Genomic DNA, 12406 nt, shown 5'->3' on the forward strand with positions numbered 1-12406 from the left:
TTCCGCTTCAAGTAGTTCAATTTCGAATGAAGGAAGTTTCGAATTGACCACATACAGTCGATAATAAAGTAAGTCGGTATGTTATCGTGAACATAACACTTAATAGCATACCATGAGAGCTTTCGTTTCGATTTATCCGAGAGATGGCACTACGTATCGCGAAATCGAAAAAGGATACTTGGCGACGAATTACGTGTTTAGTTCTGAAAATTATCAGAAGTAACTATCAAATGATATGGAAGTATTTAGAAAAGCTTCGTTATAATTTAAAAATTACTATCTCTTTATTAATTGCTGCAAAATTATTGGACCATATACTTTACACATACAGATAACCAAAATTTAAAAAAAGAAGATTTATATCTATAAGAAACTATTTATAAATATAGGAGAATTTGTTTTTACATTTGAAACATTAATATTACATAAACAAATAATCAAAAAAATTGTGTCAACAACATTAATCTGGTGCCACGTGGTCAAGTATTTCTACTCTCTTCCCAAGTATTCCTTTATACGAATATCTCGATTATGTCCATCAGGTCGCCCGGGATATCACCTTTATCAGATGGGACGTTTTATCAGGAGAACTCCGTGAAAACCTCTCTGGCCTACTTCTTGTGGGAGATTGACCGGTTGAAGTTAGCAAATGCAGCTTCTAGGTTTCATTTGATAACTACAGAGCACCTAAGCTTTACAACGTCAGTTTAATTGAAATGTGAAACTTGCTGCACATATTCGAAATGATCCTAGAAACAACCTGCACATAAATTTTCAAGAGTCCTTACTCGAGTAATCTGCGGAAAGGCCTGATGGATCCAATGCTCAACGAGATCGTCCTTTTAGGGTAGTAACCCAATTGGGTATTCATTACGTCACCTCCAAAATATTCGAAATTTAAAGACAGATAAAATCATAAATAAAGATAGATAAAATAAATAAATGAAAAAGGATATAATGTCAAAGAGACTAGAAAATATCCAAAAGAAACAGCTTGCTCTCTTCCTCGTGATCTCACTTCTCTGATCGTGATTTTCATTATTCAGTGAAAAACTTTAGCTGCAATGTAATGTAACCACAATTTTTTTCATATCGCTGGTCTTGAAATATTACAAATCGTCACTAGCCTAAAAAGAATTTCCTAGAAAATTTTTCTCATTCAAATTTGAGCCAATGGAATTGCACGATTCGACTATTATTTTCTATAGTCTCCAGGATATTCAGCGTACAATTTCCTCAACTCTGATTCCGACCAATTAGACTGCAAGTTTGGAGTCACCTGAGACATTTCAAGCTGGTAATTTGCCGGTAGCCTGTCAATTGTTTTTTTTTTTTTACAAATTTCGGACATATTTTTCACTTTATTTTGATTGAACGTGTCCCGTTATTTCAAACACCGCAGCCTAATGCGTCGGAATTCGAATTAAGGATATTCCATAGCCAAAATTCAGGTTTTTTAAATTTGTTGACTAATTATCGATGGGATTGATGTAAAAAATATAAAGAGTTTTTTCGGTTTAGTTTTGTCATTATTTAACACTTTTACATTTACAATTATTGTAATGGCTCACAAAGTTTTGTGTTGGTGCGATAATTTTCATTCATTGTGTTTACAATTTTTTTTATTATTATTTTTTATTTTTTTTAAAAGTTTAGAAAAAACGAAGATAACTGTTAGCGCCATCTTGAAATTTCGTGAGTCATTAATTAATGACAAAATGCAAAATCTAAAAAAATGCAATTTAGCAGAAAATGAAAAAACCTTGATTTTGGCTATATATGGGTGTAGAACACTCTTAAGAAAATGGTCCTCTCAATACCTCCAGACCTTGAAAATTCATCAGATATTTTAATCTCCAGCACTGATCCCTCTCGTTGCTATGCAACAAAACATTCAGCAAACATCGCATAATTTTGAAGGTCTTGAAGTATTATAGCTGATACTTTATTGTAATTCAACTAGAAATTTATCATGTTGATTATATTTAAGGAAAGCAATCATTCCATGATCAGAACAATTTCTTGTCGAAATCCTCAAATAAAGTTCACTCATGGTCCAATTCCCCTGACTAAAATTTAGATAAGGAAATTATTATCCAAATATCAGCAGATGTTCAAAATTAATTGGGTAGTTCTTTCAAGGCTGCCGATACTGAAAATTCATTCACTGAATCGCTAGAGGACATTTTTCTCAAGGGGAGGAAAAATTTCTTAAGAAAATATCCAAAATCAGAAAAATTAGAAAAAAATACTAAATAGACCCAAAGTTATGAAAAAACGAGAAAATTAAGGGAATATCTCGACAATGGATTGGATGTTCCAAAAGGAAAACCAAAAATTAGGAAAAATCGAAAAACAGGAAGAATGGGATTGGCAGTGTCTGTTCTTTCGAGATTTTTCCAAATTTTTTATTATTCTCGTTCAACTGAAAATAAATTTTCACCAAATTTAGTTTGATTCTCGATTTCCGAATGGAAGCATGGTAATCTGTCAATTTTCACATTTCTTTACTTTCATTGAAAATGACGTATAATGATTTGAAACGCAAAAATACACTTTTAGAAAATCATTCACTAAATTTTTTTGACTAAAAAAAATCAACAAAATCAGAAATGTTCAAAGATCATAGGTTTTAATGGGGATTAACTGTGTACGCAAAACTAAATCGATCAGTAGAATAGTTTTGGAGAAAAAGTGATTTATTTCTTAATTATTTTTGGCAAATATCTCCAAAAGTAGAGGGCCGATTTAATTTTTGTTTGTTTCAAAATGTTCATATCAATGCCACCTATGTAGATCAATCAAAGTTCTTGCCAAAATTTCGAGATATTTGCGAGATTCTGTTTTTTCGAAAAGAAGAACCTTGTGCGCTCTCAAGTATTCGCAAAAATCGAGATATTCCTTAACGGACCAAGTGGAGAGTTGGTTTACAGTTTGGCAAGACTTTAAAATTTCCAGCATCTGAGAGAAAGTTGAGAAACTGTTTATCGTTGGGGCTATATTGAATTATATGTGTATGTATAAACTCTAAACTTTCGGACAAAGTTTAGAGATGATTTCTCAACACTGAATTTATAATGTTTATGAACTTTTTAGGGTGAGGAAGGGGAAGCAGGACATTGATCTGTCAACTCTAAAGTCAAAACATATTCTTCCCCTCCTTTCCCAAAAGTTAGTAAACATTATAAATTGAGTGTTTAAAAATTAACTCTAAACTCTGTCCAACAGATGAGAGTTTAGTAATACCCATAGAATCCAATATAGCCCCAACTCTAAACAGTCTTTCAATTTTCTCTCAAATGCTGGAAATATTTGAGACTTCAACTCTCAACTCGGTGCGCTAGAGTTAAGTTGAAATGTGCAGAGAACGGGCCCATATCATGACGACAACGGTTCGTATAGATGGCTCAATCGGACTAGTAGTTTCGGAGATATTGAATTTTTTCTGAAAATTGTTTTTTACGGATATCTCTAAAACCAGTGGGCCGATCTTACCTTTTTTTCAGTACAATCCGAGAAAAAAAATGACAAACTACCCTCAAAAATGGTTTTTTACACTAGATACCAAAAAAAAGGTCGAATATAATTTGAGGAGCCAAATATTTCCCATTAAAAACATATGTCGAAAATTTTTTATTCACTGATTTTATAGAGTACAATAAGACGAACATTTCTAAAAAAAAATTAAATTGATCGAATAGCATGAGATATTTGCAAAAAATGCTCATAATTGTATTTATTTATTCATCAAAAACTATTTTAATTTTCGCATCAAAGATAAAAGTCACCAAAATTTTCCCACGACGAGAAGGGCGGGCCTTAACCCCTAATTTATGAAACCTTGATTATAATGACCACCAAATTATTCTCTATCGATTTCAATTTTTTTTTACTTTTTTAACTTATAACTTCTGCTCATTTTTTTAACTTATAACTTCTACTTATTATTATTGACAAAAAAGGAAATTCAATTAAACGAAAACTAATTACTCCTGAATTCTGATAATGTTCTCCTAAATTCCACCAAATTACATACATATTTATGAAGAAAGTAGCTTGAAATGTTAATAAAAAAATTGTTAATAAAAAACAGTCTACCTCAAGGCATAGTCTGCAGCGGGCATCGCTTTCGATGCCCATGTTTTTGCAGTGTGTCCTAAACCTACCATGTCCAGTGAGGAGCCTAATTGTGGTGCTCAGTTCCTCTCTTTGCATGTTGAGTAACTTTTCTGCCCTTTCCTTGGATAGGGTTGGCATGAGGGCTTTGGATTTTCTGTAGGTTGTGATCTGCTTCCATCGCCCTTGGTGTTCCTTCCGGAGTTTATTTTTAATTCGAGACATGCCGGTCGCGAAAGGGACTTCCACTGTAATGACCTGGTCATCATTTGACGTCCCATGCCTTGCCAGTTGGTCCGCTATCTCGTTTCCTTTTATCCCTTTGTGGCCCGGGAGCCATGCCAAAGTTATTTTATTGGTTGCCCCTAGTGCTTCTATAGCTGCCATCGTCTCCCAGACCAGCTTCAATTCGGTGCTTGGTCTCAATGTTCTGCTTCCTCGTCGTTGGATCGGCAGAGGTGGTCCTGTTCTTTGGCCTCCGCGATCACCTGATCTAACTCCACTTGATTTTTATTTATGGGGCTACATTAAAGATGTAGTCTACAAAAATCGACCAACGACTGCAGAAGACATGAAAACACGTATCAGAGGCGATATTGCCAACATGCCTCAACAAGCGCTTCGAAATGTTGTGCAGAGTTTCTGACGTCGACTTGAGTTGTGTCTTGAAGTGAATGGTGGGAACATTGAGCACTTGTTGTAACGTCTTTCTAGTAGAACAATCCATTGGCGCCTTTTTGTTTCTCCTTTATTTTTCTGTTTATCGTGTCTGAATTTGGAATATCGTTGACAAGTTCCATTTTTAGTATTTTTGAGCTCAGAAAGCATGAAAAACACATTATGTGTAACATCATTAGATTCATCTCATCGAGTACACCAACTTTTGTTACAAGAAAATTTTTGATCCCGTATGAAAAAAATGAACTTATGCTTGTAGCATAAAAACATGAAGACTTAAATGCTCAAAACATATCTCATTATTTTTCCCACTTGGAGCCCTACAACTTCTATTTGAAAGATGTTTCGATTACTACCCACATTCAATAGTTATTTTGGTGTACAATTTTATCTCGGACACCCTGTATATCTTTTCTTGAGGTCGGTTTTGATAGGAGAAGCTCTATGCAGTTTTTAATTGCAAGGATTTCTGCCTGAAAAACAGTGGCCAGGGGTCCTGTGGACCAGCTGTCTCTGTGGTTTTGTTTTGGCCCGTATAGCCCTGCACCGTATTGGTGTCCGCGGCCCGAGCCATCCGTGTACCAGTGTATTACATTGCTACCTGGGGATTGTTTTACCATTTCCCAGTTTTCTCTGTCAGGTATATAGGTCTTGAAGCCTTTCCTGATCAGGTACCTCCTGGTTGTTCTATCCTGATCTATGTTCAGGGGGCTCCTCTTCAGTATATCGAGCTTGGCATGTGCCGCACTTGACTGATTCCATTCCCCCTGGCATATCAGCCTATAGGCGGTTGCCTCTGCCTTGTACAGCACCGCTAGATCAAGTGGTGGTGTGTTCATTGCCACTTCCAAGGCTTCGGTCGGTGTGGTTTTCATCGCCCCAGTTGCAGCCCTGAGGAAATTTCCCTGGAGTGCTTTTAACTGGTTCTTAGTCCCAACCTTCCTTACCCTGGGCTACCATATCACAGCAGCGTACATGAGCCTTGGCAGTAATACGATCTTGTATAGCCATAGGCTGATTTTGGGGTTGAAACCCCACGTCCTTCCTATGGCTCTTTTGCAAGCCCAGAGTGAGGCATATGTTTTGCCCATCTGTGTAGCTATGTGTTGTTTCCAGTGAAGCTTGGTGTCCAGAATTACTCCCAGGTACTTCACTGAACTAGCGTAAGCGATGTCCACTCCTCCAATTTTAATTGGTCGGGGAGTGACAACTTTATATTTTCTGGTGAAGATCATGGCAGACGTCTTTCCAGAATTAACTGTTAGTTTCGTCTCCTTACACCATTCCTCCAGTATTCTCACAGCACGGATTTATCTGTCTTTTAGAGTTTCGAGGAAGTTCCCCCTGGCGACAATGGCTATGTCGTCAGCATAGCCGTTCACCAGAAAGTTCTCTTCTCTCAGTTTCTCTAGAAGGTCATCGACAACTAGGCTCCACAGGAGTGGAGACAGGACTCCACCCTGTGGACAATCCTTGGTCGGGTGCCCTTCTACCTGTGAGCCGTTGTGTGTGGCAGTTATTTTCCTGCTCTCCAACATGCTTTTCGTCCAGTCAATGATACAGTCTGGAAAGTTTTTCCTTGACATGGCCCTTGTTATGATCTCGTATTTAGTACGATCAAAGGCGCCCTCGATGTTCAGGAATAGACTGAGTGCGTAGCCCTTTCCCTCTATCTGTTCCTCAATCTTAGCTACTACGTGATACAGGGCCATTTCCGTCGACCTGCCTGCCCTGTAGGCATAGTGTGAGGGTGATAAGGTCTGTGATAGGATCTCAAGAAGCAGTGTGCTCTTTATGTAGTGATCCACCAGTCTTTCCAGTGTCTTCAATATGAAGGAGGTGAGGCTGATGGGTCTGAAGTCCCTGGGCTTGATATGCCCGTTCTTTCCAGGTTTGGGGATGAAGGCAATCCTCGATCTCCCCCAAACTTTTGGTACAGTCCTTACTGCTATGCTTGCCCTAAGTATTTTCGTTAAGGGTCCCAGAATAATGTCGATCCCCCTCTGCAAGAGGATTGGGTAGACTCCATCGGGTCCCGGAGCTTTGAGGGGTTCAAAGGTGTTGACGGCCCACTCTACCCCTTGCGGGTGGACTATCTTAGCTGCCAAGGCTCATTCCTGCGGCTTGTAGGTGCCTCTACAGGTTTCTGTTCCTTGTCTCATATCCCCCGAGTTCGTGAACCCCAGGAAGTGCTCTTCTAGCAGCAGTTGGAGAGTTTCTTCTGTGGTCCAGGTATAGCTTCCATCCGGTTTGATGAGACAACCCAGATTAGAGGCGCCCTATCCTCCCAGGATCTTTACCAGCCTTGAAGCTTCAGATTGGCTCTCCACCCCACTGCTAAATTTCTTCCAGCTCTCGTTTTTGGCTATTACGAGTGCTTTATTATATTGCCTCTGAAGATCTCTGCGATCTTCGAGGGCCTTCTGCCTGCTGTTTTTCGTGTACGCGGTCTTCACCTTGTTCCACGCTTTCCTTAGCTGGCGTCTTAAAATGGATAGTTGGTTATTCCACCAGCCCACCATTTTTGTATTCCGCGGTCTTTTAATGGTGCAGTTGTTTTCATAAGAGTCCCTGATCACTTCCCCGAGACTTTCGGTTGCATGTTCCAGGTCTCGCTTATTTCTGAACCTTGAGGGTACATCTTAGATTCTCACGAAGAGTTCCTCCCTGTAATTGCCCCAGTTTGTGTCCTTTGGATTTCTCCTAGGGACCTGTTCCGATTCGCACGTTAGTGACAGGCGTATTTGGCTGTGGTCTGAGCCCGAAGGTTCTTTCGACACCCTCCAGTCTTTTGCCCAACGTGCCATGCCTGTCGTGCAGATGGTTATGTCCAACACTTCATGTCTTCTGCAGTCCATGAAGGTTGGTACTTTCTCTCTGTTCAGGATTTGGAGGTCTTTTTCCATAATGAAGGCATTTAGGGCTTCTCCTCTAGCATTGGTATTTGAGCTTCCCACCCCAGATGGTGTGAGTTCGCATCGCAACCAAGCAGAAGTTCCAGCCTTTCGTCCTTCACTTTTTTGACGAGTTCTTCGACCTCCCTTGTTGGGGGAGGTTCCATGGAGTCATATGGCAGGTATGCTGATCCCGCTATGAATTCCAGGGCCTCGTTCTCCTCGGTGAGGACCGTGAGCCTCACAGCCGTGAGGTCCTCACCGCTTTGTTCGTGTAACTAACACACAGGTCCTAATCTTCTTTCCTTGGGTGTTCGAGTGAAAAATTCTTCCACCCCCCCCCAGGCCCTTTACCTCCCCGTTCACGAACCATGGTTCTTGAATTAGGGCTATGGCTGTCTGCACCCCAGCTAGCGTCTTGCAGAGAACTGCTGAGGCGCTTTGACTGCGGTGCAGATTAATCTGGACTATTTCTACTGACTTATGAACCATTTTTAGGTTCACCCGTCGATAGGCTTGTCCTTTTCCTCGTGTCGGTTCTTCTCGAGCAACTCGATAGTTGCTCTTTGAGTCCCGCAGTGAGGTTTAAAATTGCAAGCCTCTAGGGCCCGCAGGGTTTGATCCCTGATGAGGGCAGCAAAGTGGGCAGGACCCAGTCACCTTTAAGGTCGGGGTTCTGTCGTCCCATGAGCACGATTGCCTCCTGGACGGTGACATCCTCGTCCCCAAGGTGAACTACCACCCGGTGTCGCTTCAGTAGCTCCTCCGGTGGCATCACCACGAGGACGAGGTCCCCGATTTTGTTTTCGGGAAACAGTCCTTTCAGTCAGTTCCCCGTTTCTTCGTCGGTGCAGCCGACAATGGCTGCCCCGTCCCTCTTCCAGAGGGTGTGTTCTTTGATATTTATTGATTTCAATTTCTTTTCAATTTTGGTATTCTTATAATTTTTAATTTTGCGTTGTATTAAACGTGTGTAGTGATTTTTTATATTTTTAAATTGCACATTTCTGGTTTTTTGGAATTTTCTACAATACGAGTTTCTAATTTCAATTAATTCTATTATTTTTCTTGGTAGTTCGTCTATCATATTTTTTATAGTTTTTACAGGAATTGCACGTGACATGGCTGTTTTGATAGAACTGGTGAATTGTTCAACACTATTGTCTAATTCTGATTCAGACTTGATTTTATTATTTATTATAATTTTTTCATCTAGTATCGTTCGAAAGATTTTCCAATTGGCGTTTTTATAGTCTTGGTAATTTTTGACAATTTTTGGTATTTTAGTATCATTAAGAGTTAGTAGGACTGGAGAATGGTTTGTATTAAATTCGTTAATTACTTCGGGTTTATTGTAACGTTTTATATTTTTGATTAACGCTAGGTCGACTATCGAGGGCAGCCCGCCATTATGGGGAATCAAGGTAGGTTGATCCGGGTATGCTACGGTGATTGGAATTTTAGAGGTATATTTAATAATATTACGACCGTTAAAGTTCGATCGTTTACAATGCCAGGTCTGATGTTTCGCATTCATGTCACCTGCAATTATAACCTGTTTGTGCATATCAAGTATTTTTTTTAATTCGCCCGTCTTGATTTTTTGTTGGGGTGGTACATAGCAGGCAATTAGTAGAATATTACCTATTTTTATCCCATGAGCTTCCGTTCCGGTTTTTACGGAGAATTCTGCGTGAGCGAGCTCTTCAGAAACATAGATCGCGACCCCTCCGCCCCTATTTATTCCGTCCCGGTCCCTTCGATAGCATTTGCAACCTTGGATTTTATCAAAACTATTTTTTATGAATTTAGTTTCGTTTACCAGTAATACTTTTATTCCATATTTTCTACGGAAATTTTCTGTTTCTTCAAATTTGTTCGAAAGTCCATTTGCATTCCAGAAGACTATATTCAAATTTTTGAAAAAGTTTGTATTATCCATGTTTTTTTACTATTTCAGATATTACCATTAATTGTTCTATCATGTCGGTGCATCCCTGTAGTTGATTATTAATTTCTCTGACTAGCGATAAGAGTTTATGTAGATCACAGACTGAGTTTAATTTTTTAATGTCGTGGACTATTTCTTGGAAATTCAATACATTATGGAAATTCATTACATTATTATTATCACATGGTTGCGGTTCGGCAGAGATATTCTGCATTTGATTTCTATTATTACCTAGTATTTGTAGAGGTGCCTGCATTGGTGGTCTTCTACCCACGCGATTGTTGTACTCCCCGTTCATGCTCGTGGATGCTGCGATGGTAGCTGGTGCGTGGACTGATGGCTCAGCCAGCTCTCCGTGGCCCGTGGCCAATGCGGGGACTCGATGTTCTTGAAGTCGGAAGGCAGGACCCCTCTGCCTCCGCTGCTGTTGCTGTCTGATTTTGGTCTGCTTCTGTCGACTTCTAGATGCTCCAGGTAGGCTGGGCATTGGCGATAGTTTGCCGGGTGTTCGCCTTTGCAGTTGGAACACTTCGGCGTTGTTGTCGATTTTTGTTTGCAGTCTTTGGTCTCGTGCGATTCCACACATTTTACGCAGCGTGGGGCATTGGCACAGTTTGTCATACCGTGACCAAATCCCTGGCAGCGATAGCATTGCGTGACTTTCCTGGAATTTTTATATTTATCCCAGGTGATTTTAAAATGTGTGATGTATCTGATTTTTCTTGCCTCGACCATGTCTCCCGGATTAGCCAGGGTGACAAGATACATTGGATATTTGTGTGGTGGTGGAGTCTTTTGTCTCATGAGTACGCACCTGGTTACTAAGATATTTTGGTTCGCTAAATCCTCTATTATTTCGGTGGTGCTCACGTTGGGGAGCCCTTTGATCACGAGATGGCAAGGCTTCTCGTCTCGAAATGAATAACTGTGGTACGTTATTGACAGTGTATTCAAGAAGATTTTAATTCCATTATAGTCGCCCCTGCTAGATGTATATATTATTATGGCGTCTACATTATATTTGAATTGGACTTTGTCCTTGCAGATAATTTTTTATGTAAATATTTGGATGTTTGACGGCAGCTGAGTGATAACAATGGGTGGTACTCTTACTTGTTTTTGTTCCAAGGTATCATCAGGGTCACTTGAATCCGAATAGTCGTCACTCGAATCTGATAATGTTTCGTCATCGTTGATTTGAATTTTTGGCTTGCTGTGTGACGGCTCTGGCAAAAAATGTGTAAAGTCTACAATATATATGAAATGATGTTTGTAAAGCCGAACAAATTAGCAGTCTTCACTGTTTTTCTAGAGAGAGAGGTGAAAAGGATGACCATTTAGAGTTGGAGAAAATTGGGACACGCCCCGGATAGACAGAGAATTTAGGTTTATTGGGGTAAGAAGATGGAAAAAATAGTAATTGATTATATTTTTGGGTTCGGGAAAGTTGTGAATAGGGCAATGAAACGATGAAGGAGCCGCTGCTCGGAGGATAAAAAATGGCGTTTTATGATTTAATGTGTCCGGGAAAACACGCGTCATTGTAGGAAAGGGGAAAAATAGGAATGAGGGAATAATACGGGAATCTACAGAAATTAATGTCATAGTTTCGCGTGTATGCACACAACACCCTTCCTCGTGGTGACTTATGGCTCGCCGTGAGGCGTCAGGCGGATTGGTAATTTTTACGGAACAGATCGTAGAATTTCTGTGATGCTTGCTTCGCTTGCAGAACGGTTGAAATAACTCATCAGCTTCATATAAATTATTGAACGTTTAAAAATTGTTGACCTTACTCAGGCAAAAACGGTGAGCGGAGTAAACAGACGACGAAAAGGAAGACTACATGCTCGAAGCGCGTTGAAAAACAAACCACTCGTTCAACCCGAATGGTCTATTTCTTTCATTTTTTTTCTACATTTCCCTTCAAACATTCGAGGAGGTATAAATATGACAAAGAAATGAAAAAGAAATTCACAAAATATAATACCGAAGGAATTCGTCGACTGTCCATCATGCCGCGGAGGCTATATATTCTGTGTTTACATCTGACTCGATACGAAACGAATCCCTGAAAAAACATCCCCGGAAAAAATATCCCGGAAAAAATATCCTCGGATATAAAAGGGTTAAGGGTTCGATTCCCCATGAAGTTAAAATCCTCTTTTTTTTCTCAAATTTTCATTTAATATGTGATGTGGGGAGTGGGAGAGGGCTTCGACCCCCCCCCCCCGGCCGCGGGGGGGGGGGGGGGGGGGGGCCCCCCCCCCCCCCCCCCCCCCCGGGGGGGGGGGGGGGTTCGCCCCTTACCGCCCCCCCCCCTGCGCCCCGCCACTTTTGAAAAAATATGTTCATAAAAAAAAGGGCGACAGAAATGAAATGTATGATTGGAGGGATATGTTTTCCGGGGATATTTTTTCCGGGGATATTTTTTCCGGGGATATTTTTTCCGAGGATATTTTTTCAGGGGATATTTTATCCGCCACCCATACGAAACACCGCATAGCGGATGAAAACAAACACAATGACAAAGGAAGATGCTTCTGTAGTATCGGGAATTTCCCCAGCGCATGTTGTCTCGGGGAAATACGTCCTCGCTCGACTTTATTATAGGGTAAAAATAATAGTTACGTTGAAAGTTTTATACTTTAGGTTTATGATGGGTCCTAGGACCCGTACGTTATTAAATGGGTCTGAGGACTCAAACGCTGTTGACGGGGTTGCCCCAGACAGCACCACTAGGGGAATACCCCGAGTGGGGGAAAAC

This window comes from Fopius arisanus, unplaced genomic scaffold (genome assembly GCF_000806365.1).
Source record: "Fopius arisanus strain USDA-PBARC FA_bdor unplaced genomic scaffold, ASM80636v1 scaffold00073, whole genome shotgun sequence".
Lineage (NCBI taxonomy): Eukaryota > Metazoa > Arthropoda > Insecta > Hymenoptera > Braconidae > Fopius > Fopius arisanus.